Source organism: Rhinatrema bivittatum, chromosome 1 (genome assembly GCF_901001135.1).
Source record: "Rhinatrema bivittatum chromosome 1, aRhiBiv1.1, whole genome shotgun sequence".
In the NCBI taxonomy this organism is placed as follows: Eukaryota; Metazoa; Chordata; class Amphibia; order Gymnophiona; family Rhinatrematidae; genus Rhinatrema; species Rhinatrema bivittatum.
In genome coordinates, this window is record NC_042615.1 from 821,683,580 (window position 1) to 821,693,033 (window position 9,454).

Here is a 9,454-nt window from a genome sequence, read left to right on the forward strand (position 1 = left end):
AGGGAAGTGGAACTCAGGGATGAAGCACCAGGATATTAAGATGGAGGGGAGAGAGGCTTCAGAATTCTTTATTCAGTGGGAAATGGAACTCAGGGATGAAGCACCAGGATATTAAGATGGAGGGGAGAGAGGCTTCAGAATTCTTTATTCAGAGGGAAATAGAACTCAGGGATGAAGCACCAGGATATTAAGATGGAGGGGAGAGAGGCTTCAGAATTCTTTATTCAGAGGGAAATGGAACTCAGGGATGAAGCACCAGGATATTAAGATGGAGGGGAGAGAGGCTTCAGAATTCTTTATTCAGAGGGAAGTGGAACTCAGGGATGAAGCACCAGGATATTAAGATGGAGGGGAGAGAGGCTTCAGAATTCTTTATTCAGAGGGAAGTGGAACTCAGGGATGAAGCACCAGGATATTAAGATGGAGGGGAGAGAGGCTTCAGAATTCTTTATTCAGAGGGAAGTGGATACGTCACAAAACCTAAAAGTAGGATTGATAATTGCAAGACTATGACCAGAGCAGAACTGAAGCACACTTAGGTCAGATACCGTGTGCAATGGCATTCAGAAGAGAGATGCAGGTTAAAGAAATAGGGGACTGCTATGTTTCTTTTTCTGTTTTAGGTGTGGAAACTCACATGCCCATGGTACAGGGCCAAAGGAGGAGATAGCAAAATTGATTTAGAGCTCCAACTGTTTTGAGCTCCACGGGAGAAGTGGCAAGACTGAACAGCAAGGAGTAGCAGCAGGGTTTTGATATGTTTGCAGGTATAATTGGTAGCAGGTCACCTATTTATTGTATTCAATTATATAGACTTATGTGCTGCCTTTCCAAATATGAGATCAAAGCAGCTCACAATAATCATAGAGCAATACATGGGTGGCAGTTTGCAATGCTGCACTCCCAGTTAATGGCAGAAAAGATAAGAAAACAGCCACCTGAAGGTACTCGAGCATGTTTGGGTTACAGCTGGGCGATCTCCCTAGTGGTGCTGGTCAAGTCAAGGAAAGGTGATGATCACACGTACAGCTGAGCAGGTGGGAACATGGGATATAAGGAGTGGACAAATGGTCCTTATCTGCAGACCTCCTGTAAAATACTATCAGTAAGTAGGTTTGAGAGTGAGGTGCGTGGATATTTGGGAGACGGTGCTCCTGGGCATGGCTGTGGTTGGAGTGGAGCTTTAGTGGGATTTTTAAGACAGCTGCCTTTCCTGTCCACTCCAAATACCTTTTTTTTCTGAATATTTGCTGTTTCCTTTTCATTAGTGCTATTTTTCAAAACCCTGAATAAGAACATAAGAAAATGCCATACTGGGTCAGACCAAGGGTCCATCAAGCCCAGCATCCTGTTTCCAACAGTGGCCAATCCAGGCCATAAGAACCTGGCAAGTACCCAAAAACTTCACCTTTCAGAGGCCAAAATTAATTTGGATAACCTAATTAATGTAATCAATGTCTTGATAACCAAGAGACCAATATCCAAAGTATCCCACTTATCTGGCTAAATAGCACTGAACGTGCTTTCAAGACTGATCTCAAAGTTATAGAGGTGCATGCACCTGGATATAAATATGATTGTGTGCCCTGGGGACTTAACACACCCTGCTAAGGGTTGCATAATTTGGTGCCCAAGAATCGTAAGGCTTTGATGACAGTGGAAAATATGGTGTGTTTTTGAAGTGAAATGTGAAGTTTGGCATTAGTACAATTTAAAAAAAAGTAGAAAATGAACTGTGACGTATGTTACAAAATGGTGCCTGTTCCTGCAATGTGGATCGTCGGGAAGGGGTGCGCTGAAGAGTATTCATATGTAAAGTGTGCGTCTGATGTCACCACAGAGCAAACGGCATCCTACCAAAGAAATAGTATAAAAGCGGCGGCACACTCAGCCATGAGGGATTGTGTGTAGTGGTTGTGGTGCTAATAGACTGCTAGCAAGGCCTAATCGTGGATAGTCAAGCCTGCAGTTTAAACCACCATCTTTACCAGCACTTCCAATTTATTAGTACGTACGGGCATTTCAATTTAAAGAAAATGGTGACTTTTGTCAAGAAACCCTTCGAGTGGCATAGCGATATAAACAGTGGCATTTATCGAATTAAGGCAATATGTCTGACAAGCCGATTCTCAAGAACTCTGGTTCAAGGGATAGTCGTCCTCCTAAATCACCACTGGAAGAGGCTTACGCCATGCAGATAGTCGGAGGCCAATGGGTAAGCAAAGCAATCGTTCCCATTGGAGGGCCTGGCCAATATTTTGGGTTAATGTAAGCTGCGATTCCAGTACAATACCGTGCCAGATTGCGCATGTCATTTCCCTGTACCAGAGCCATTCTCGCTGTCAAATGTGTCAACTGCAGTTTGGTACAATGACCGGAGCAATTTTTTATGCACTGCTACTGCTGCAAGGGACTCCTATTGCAAGACATCAGAGTAGGCCCGGGGATTTCTGTCGGGTGGCAACTGGTCCATCCGCCTCAAGTGCATTTTGCTGTTCAGCGGTGCCACAGCGTAACAGTCCTGTATCACCTGGAGGGTCTGAAATGAGCAGGAACAGCTCGATTCAACTGAAGACGTTGTCATCAGCAAAACCTCTTTCACCAGCAGTGTCATCAACACCTGAGGTGGCCACTGTGGTAAAGGCAGAGGCTGAATGGAGCCATACAATGGCAAGTAGCGATGACCCAGAAATGGTAGTGGAGGCCATCAAGGAAGACCCCTCTATGGCAGGCCTGGCAGTGATACCAGAAAGCTCTCCTGGGTCAAACAGATGGAGGCCCAAGAGCAACGTTAATTAGCAGCGGAAACAATGCTATTGGATGATGACCCCATCAAAAGTGTACCCACAACATCTCAAATCAGTGCCACACCCACGATTTGCGTGTGCTGCTTCTGCAGCAGTGGATACAACCTCTACAATCTCTGGAGTCTCATGCAGCTGGTTTTGGGCCAGATCACATTTACACAAGATGGAGCGCCGTGAGTGAGGCACAGCCATTACCTCCCGAGAAAGACAAGGAAATGTACAGTGGTAACAACTAAATATAACCTTATGGTTAGAAGTCCCAAGACGTTCAGAGAGCTTTGCTGGATGGCCATGGAGGTGCCATCCAGGTCTCCTAGTTCCAATATCTCAAGTAGGAATGAGTCCACTTCCAGCAGCAAACTAGTTTCCAGTGGGGAGGAGACCAACAGTTTTGGAGGGCCTATACCCTTGGGTGCCTCCTGAAGTACCCATAGAGGGAAATCTTCAGGATCAGACTCTTCCTTTGGCCATTTTTATTTTATTTATTTAGAATATTTATATCCCGCATATCCAAATGTCTATGCAGTAGTACATAGATACTTTCATAATAAACTCTTTAAAAAATAATAAAAAACATTACATTAATATAAACACCATAAATAACATTCATTAAATTTATAATTCACTCAGCAATTTAGCTTAAATTCCTGACTTAAAATCTGAATTATCACAGTGCTCTGAACCTATTCATTTAACATTGTTCTTCTACAGTTATGTATCAGCAGATGCCTTGAGAAACAAATAAGCCTTTAGGTGTTTTCTAAATCTTAATAACAAAGTCTCCTCTTTTAGCTCAAGAGCCAACGTGTTCCATAACATTGGCCCCTGAGCCATAAAAAGTCTCTTTCTCGTCTCATTGAGTTTAATACTTTTAGGTGAGGGAACAGTCAAAAGATGTTGAGGTGATGACCTTAAGCACCGAGATGTTTGATTAGATTTCAGTAACATATTCATACTAGAGGGAGCTAATTCATTAATATTTTTTTAACACCAGCATGATAACTTTAAAAATGATCCTCCACCTTATTGGTAGAAAATGTAAACTCTTCAGTGAAGGAGTTATGTGCTCCCTCAACCTTACCAGTAATAACCCTAGCCGCTGAGATTTTTATCATCTGTAGGGTTTTCAGTGACTTCTGTGGTAACCCTAGATACAAGGAATTGCAGAAGTCAAGCGGAGACAATACCATAGATTGTATAATGGTTCTCAGGTCTCCTTGACTTAAAAATGGTCTTAATGCATGGATGAGACGATGGTGCAAGGAAGAGGGATTCAGTTTTGCTAGGAACTGGGGAACCTTTTGTGCAAGGGGGAGTCTCTTCCGAAGGGATGGGCTCCACCTTAAACAGGGTGGAACCAGACTGCTAGCACTAACCTTTAAAAAGGAGATTGAGCAGCTTTTAAACTAGAACAAAGGGGAAAGCCGACAGTCGCTCAGTAGCGCATGGTTCGGATATCTTCAAAGGATACTAATGATGCATTAGAATTAGGGCATCCCGACAGTGAGGTTCCAATAATTAGAAAAGTAGTCCAAGAGCCTGTAACTAAAAACTCACCTGAGCTAAAAAATTCTAACATCCCTATCAATTAAAAAGCAGAATGAAAATACATCAAAAAACAAACTTTGAAATGTTTGTATGCTAATGCCAGAAGTCTAAGAAGTAAGATGGGAGAATTAGAATGTATAGCAGTGAATGATAGGGATGTGAATCGTGTCCTCGATCATCTTAACGATCGATTTCGGCTGGGAGGGGGAGGGAATCGTATTGTTGCCGTTTGGGGGGGTAAAATATCGTGAAAAATCGTTAAAAATCGTTAAAAATCGAAAAATCGAAAAAATCGAAAAACCGGCACATTAAAACCCCCTAAAACCCACCCCCGACCCTTTAAATTAAATCCCCCACCCTCCCGAACCCCATCCCTCGCCGGAACATCGTTAAAAATCGAAAAATCGAAAAACCGGCACACTAAAAACCCCCTAAAACCCACCCCCGACCCTTTAAATTAAATCCCCCACCCTCCCGAACCCCCCCCCAAATAACTTAAATAACCTGCGGGTCCAGCGGCGGTCCGGAACGTGCTCCTGCTCCTCAATCTTGTCGTCTTCAGCCGGCGCCATTTTCCAAAATGGCGCCGAAAAATGGCGGCGGCCATAGACGAAAAAGATTGGACGGCAGGAGGTCCTTCCGGACCCCCGCTGGACTTTTGGCAAGTCTCGTGGGGGTCAGGAGGCCCCCACAAGCTGGCCAAAAGTTCCTGGAGGTCCAGCGGGGGTCAGGGAGCGATTTCCCGCCGCGAATCGTTTTCGTACGGAAAATGGCGCCGGCCATACGCGTATGGCCGGCGCCATTTTCCGTATGGAAAATGGCGCCGGCAGGAGATCGACTGCAGGAGGTCGTTCAGCGAGGGTTCCGGCGCCTCGCTGAACGACCTCCTGCAGTCGATCTCCTGCCGGCGCCATTTTCCGTACGAAAACGATTCGCGGCGGGAAATCGCTCCCTGACCCCCGCTGGACCTCCAGGAACTTTTGGCCAGCTTGTGGGGGGCCTCCTGACCCCCACGAGACTTGCCAAAAGTCCAGCGGGGGTCCGGAAGGACCTCCTGCCGTCCAATCTTTTTCGTCTATGGCCGCCGCCATTTTTCGGCGCCATTTTGGAAAATGGCGCCGGCTGAAGACGACAAGATTGAGGAGCAGGAGCCCGTTCCGGACCGCTGCCGTTCCGGACCGCCGCTGGACCCGCAGGTTATTTAAGTTATTTGGGGGGGGGGTTCGGGAGGGTGGGGGATTTAATTTAAAGGGTCGGGGGTGGGTTTTAGGGGGTTTTAGTGTGCCGGCTCACGATTCTAACGATTTATAACGATAAATCGTTAGAATCTGTATTCTATTGTGTTCCATAACGGTTTAAGACGATATTAAAATTATCGGACGATAATTTTAATCGTCCTAAAACGATTCACATCCCTAGTGAATGATGACATAGACTTAATTGGCATCTCAGAGACATGGTGGAAAGAGGATAACCAATGGGACAGTGCTATACCGGGGTACAAATTATATCGCAATGAGAGAGGAGCACCCGGGAAGCGGTGTGGCACTTTATGTCCGGGATGGCATAGAGTCCAACAGGATAAACATTCTGCATGAGACTAAATGCAAAATTGAATCTTTATGGGTAGAAATCCCTTGTGTGTCGGGGAAGACTATACTGATAGGAGTATACTACCGTCCACCTGGTCAAGATGGTGAGATGGACAGTGAAATGCTAAGAGAAATTAGGGAAGCTAACCAAATTGGTAGTGCAGTAATAATGGGAGACTTCAATTACCCCAATATTTTATTTATTTATTTATTTATTTAAATTCTTTTAATATACCGATGCTCAAGACCAGGTCTTATCGTACCGGTTTACAGTAAACAAGGGGTAACCAGTTAACAGAGCAAACAACAACAAAAGTTACATTATAACAGGGAATGTAGAACTAGGCTGATAGAGAGAAAATAGGTTAAACAAATTCTAACAAATTTTAAAGTTAAGTTAAACAAATTCTAACTGGAGGGAAGGTCAAAAGGAGGAGAGGGTGCTTACAGGATAAGAATTATGTACGATTTTATCTAGTATATATGCAAATTAAGCATATTTACAAATTTACATAGTATATATGAAATTAAGCAAATTATAAGATAGTGCAATTGGTCGGGCAACAGTTCCTTTGAGTTGCGGTAATGGACGCATCCGTGAGGTAAGAGACTCTGTGGGTGACCCAGAGGCTTTTTTTAGGGGTAGGCTTGGGCGAACAGCCAAGTTTTTAATTTTTTTCTGAACGTGATATGGCAATGTTCCTGGCGGAGATCTGGCGGGAGGGAGTTCCAGTGAAGCGGTCCAGCAGTTGATAGTGCCCGTTTTTCTATAGAGTTGTGAAAAATGGATTTTTTGGGGGGAACTTGGAGGGAATCTCTATATGCAGATCTGGTGGGTCTTGCAGAGGAGTGAGGTTTGAGGGGTATGGTAAGTTGGAGCAAGGATTCTTGAAATAAGGTTTTGTGGATAATAGTAAGTGTCTTGAAGAGAATTCTGTGGCGAATGGGTAGCCAGTGAAGTATTTTTAGAATCGGGGTGATGTGGTCCATGCGGCGGGAGTTTGTGAGGATCCTGGCTGCTGCGTTTTGCAGCATTTGAAGAGGTTTGGTAGAAGAGGCCAGGAGACCAAGTAACAGCGCATTACAATAGTCTATCTTTGAGAATAGTATGGCTTGAAGGACCGAACGGTAGTCATGAAAGTGAAGGAGAGGTCTAAGTTGTTTTAATACCTGTAGTTTGTAAAAGCCTTCTTTGGTGGTGGTGTTGATGAATTTTTTAAAATTCATTCTGGAGTCTAGGAAGGCTCCAAGGTCTCTCACTTGATTTACTAGAGGTATGTTAGTATTGTTGGCTAGAATGTTGTTATCATTAGGGGAAATGATTAGCAGTTCGGTCTTGGACGTATTGAGAACGAGGCAGAGACTTGTGAGAAGGAGGTTGATGGCGGGAAGGCAGCTATTCCAGTAATTTAGCGTGTCGGAGACGGGTTCCTTGATGGGGATTAGGATCTGCACGTCATCCGCATAGATGAAGTATGTGAGGTTGAGGTTATTGAGGAGTTGGCAAAGGGGGAGAAGATATATGTTGAATAGGGTCGGTGAGAGCGAGGAACCCTGCGGAACTCCTTGTTTGGCAGCTACCGGGTGCGACTCCTTGTTGGTTATTTTTACTTTGTAGTATCTGTCGCTTAGAAAGGATTTTAGCCAGAGGAGAGCCGCACCTGAGATACCTATTTCCATGAGACGGTCGATGAGGATTGTGTGGTTCACTGTGTCGAACGCTGCAGAGATGTCTAGCAGAGCTAGAAGGTATGATTGACCTTTGTTGAGGCCCAACAGGATGTTGTCAGATAATGAGAGTTTCTGTATTTCTGCGTTTCCTGAAACTGAATTGCGATGGGTATAGGATGTCGTGGGATTCGAGGTAGTCTGTGAGTCTAATATTGACTAGGGATGTGAATCGTTTTTCGACGATTAAAATTATCGTCCGATAATTTTAATATCGTCTTAAACCGTTATGGAACACAATACAATAGAGATTCAAACGATTTATCGTTATAAATCGTTAGAATCGTGAGCCGGCACACTAAAACCCCCTAAAACCCACCCCCGACCCTTTAAATTAAATCCCCCACCCTCCCGAACCCCCCCCAAATGACTTAAATAACCTGGGTGTCCAGCGGCGGTCCGGAACGGCAGCGGTCCGGAACGGGCTCTTGCTATTGAATCTTGTTGTCTTCAGCCGGCGCCATTTTCCAAAATGGCGCCGAAAAATGGCGGCGGCCATAGACCAACACGATTCCACGGCAGGAGGTCCTTCCGGACCCCCGCTGGACTTTTGGCAAGTCTTGTGGGGGTCAGGAGGCCCCCCCCAAGCTGGCCAAAAGTTCCTGGAGGTCCAGCGGGGGTCAGGGAGCGATTTCCCGCCGCGAATCGTTTTCCGTACGGAAAATGGCGCCGGCAGGAGATCGACTGCAGGAGGTCGTTCAGCAAGGGTTCCGGCGCCTCGCTGAACGACCTCCTGCAGTCGATCTCCTGCCGACAGATGATCGAAGGGTTAAAGGGGCACTTAGAGAAGATAAGGCCATCATGGAAAGATTAAATGATTTCTTTGCTTCGGTGTTTACTGAGAAGGATGTTGGGGAGGTATCCGTACTGGAGAAGGTTTTCATGGGCAATGATTCAGATGGAATGAATCAAATCACGGTGAACCTAGAAGATGAGGTAGACGTGATTGACAAATTGAAGAGTAGTAAATTACCTGGACCAGATGGTATGCACCCCAGAGTTCTGAAGGATCTAAAAAATGAAATTTTGTAACCTATCATTAAAATCATCCATTGTACCTGAAGACTGGAGGATAGCTTATGGAACCCAATATTTAAAATGGGCTCCAGGGGTGATCCAGGAAACTACAGACCAGTTAGCCTGACTTCAGTGCCAGGAAAAATAGTGGAAAGTATTCTAAACATCAAAATCACAGAACATATCGAAAGACAGGGTTTAATGGAAGAAAGTCAGCATGGCTTTACCTAAGGCAAGTCTTGCCTAACAAATCTGCTTCACTTTTTTGAAGGAGTTAATAAACATGTGGATAAAGGTGAACCGGTAGATGTAGTATATTTGGATTTTCAGAAGGCATTTGATAAAGTTCCTCATGAGAGGCTTCTAGGAAAAGTTAAAAGTCATGGGATAGGGGGCGATGTCCTTTCGTGGATTGCAAACTGGCTAAAAGACAGGAAACAGAGAGTAGGATTAAATGGACAATTTTCTCAGTGGAAGGGATTGGGCAGTGGAATGCCTCAGGGATCTGTATTGGGACCCTTACTTTTCAATATATTTATAAATGATCTGGAAAGAAATATGACGAGTGAGATAATAAAATTTGCAGATGATACAAAATTGTTCAGAGTAGTTAAATCACAAGCAGATTGTGATAAATTGCAGGAAGACCTTGTGAGACTGGAAAATTGGGCATCAAAGTGGCAGATGAAATTTAATGTGGATAAGTGCAAGGTGATGCATATAGGGAAAAGAAACCATGCTACCATGACACAATGTTAGGTT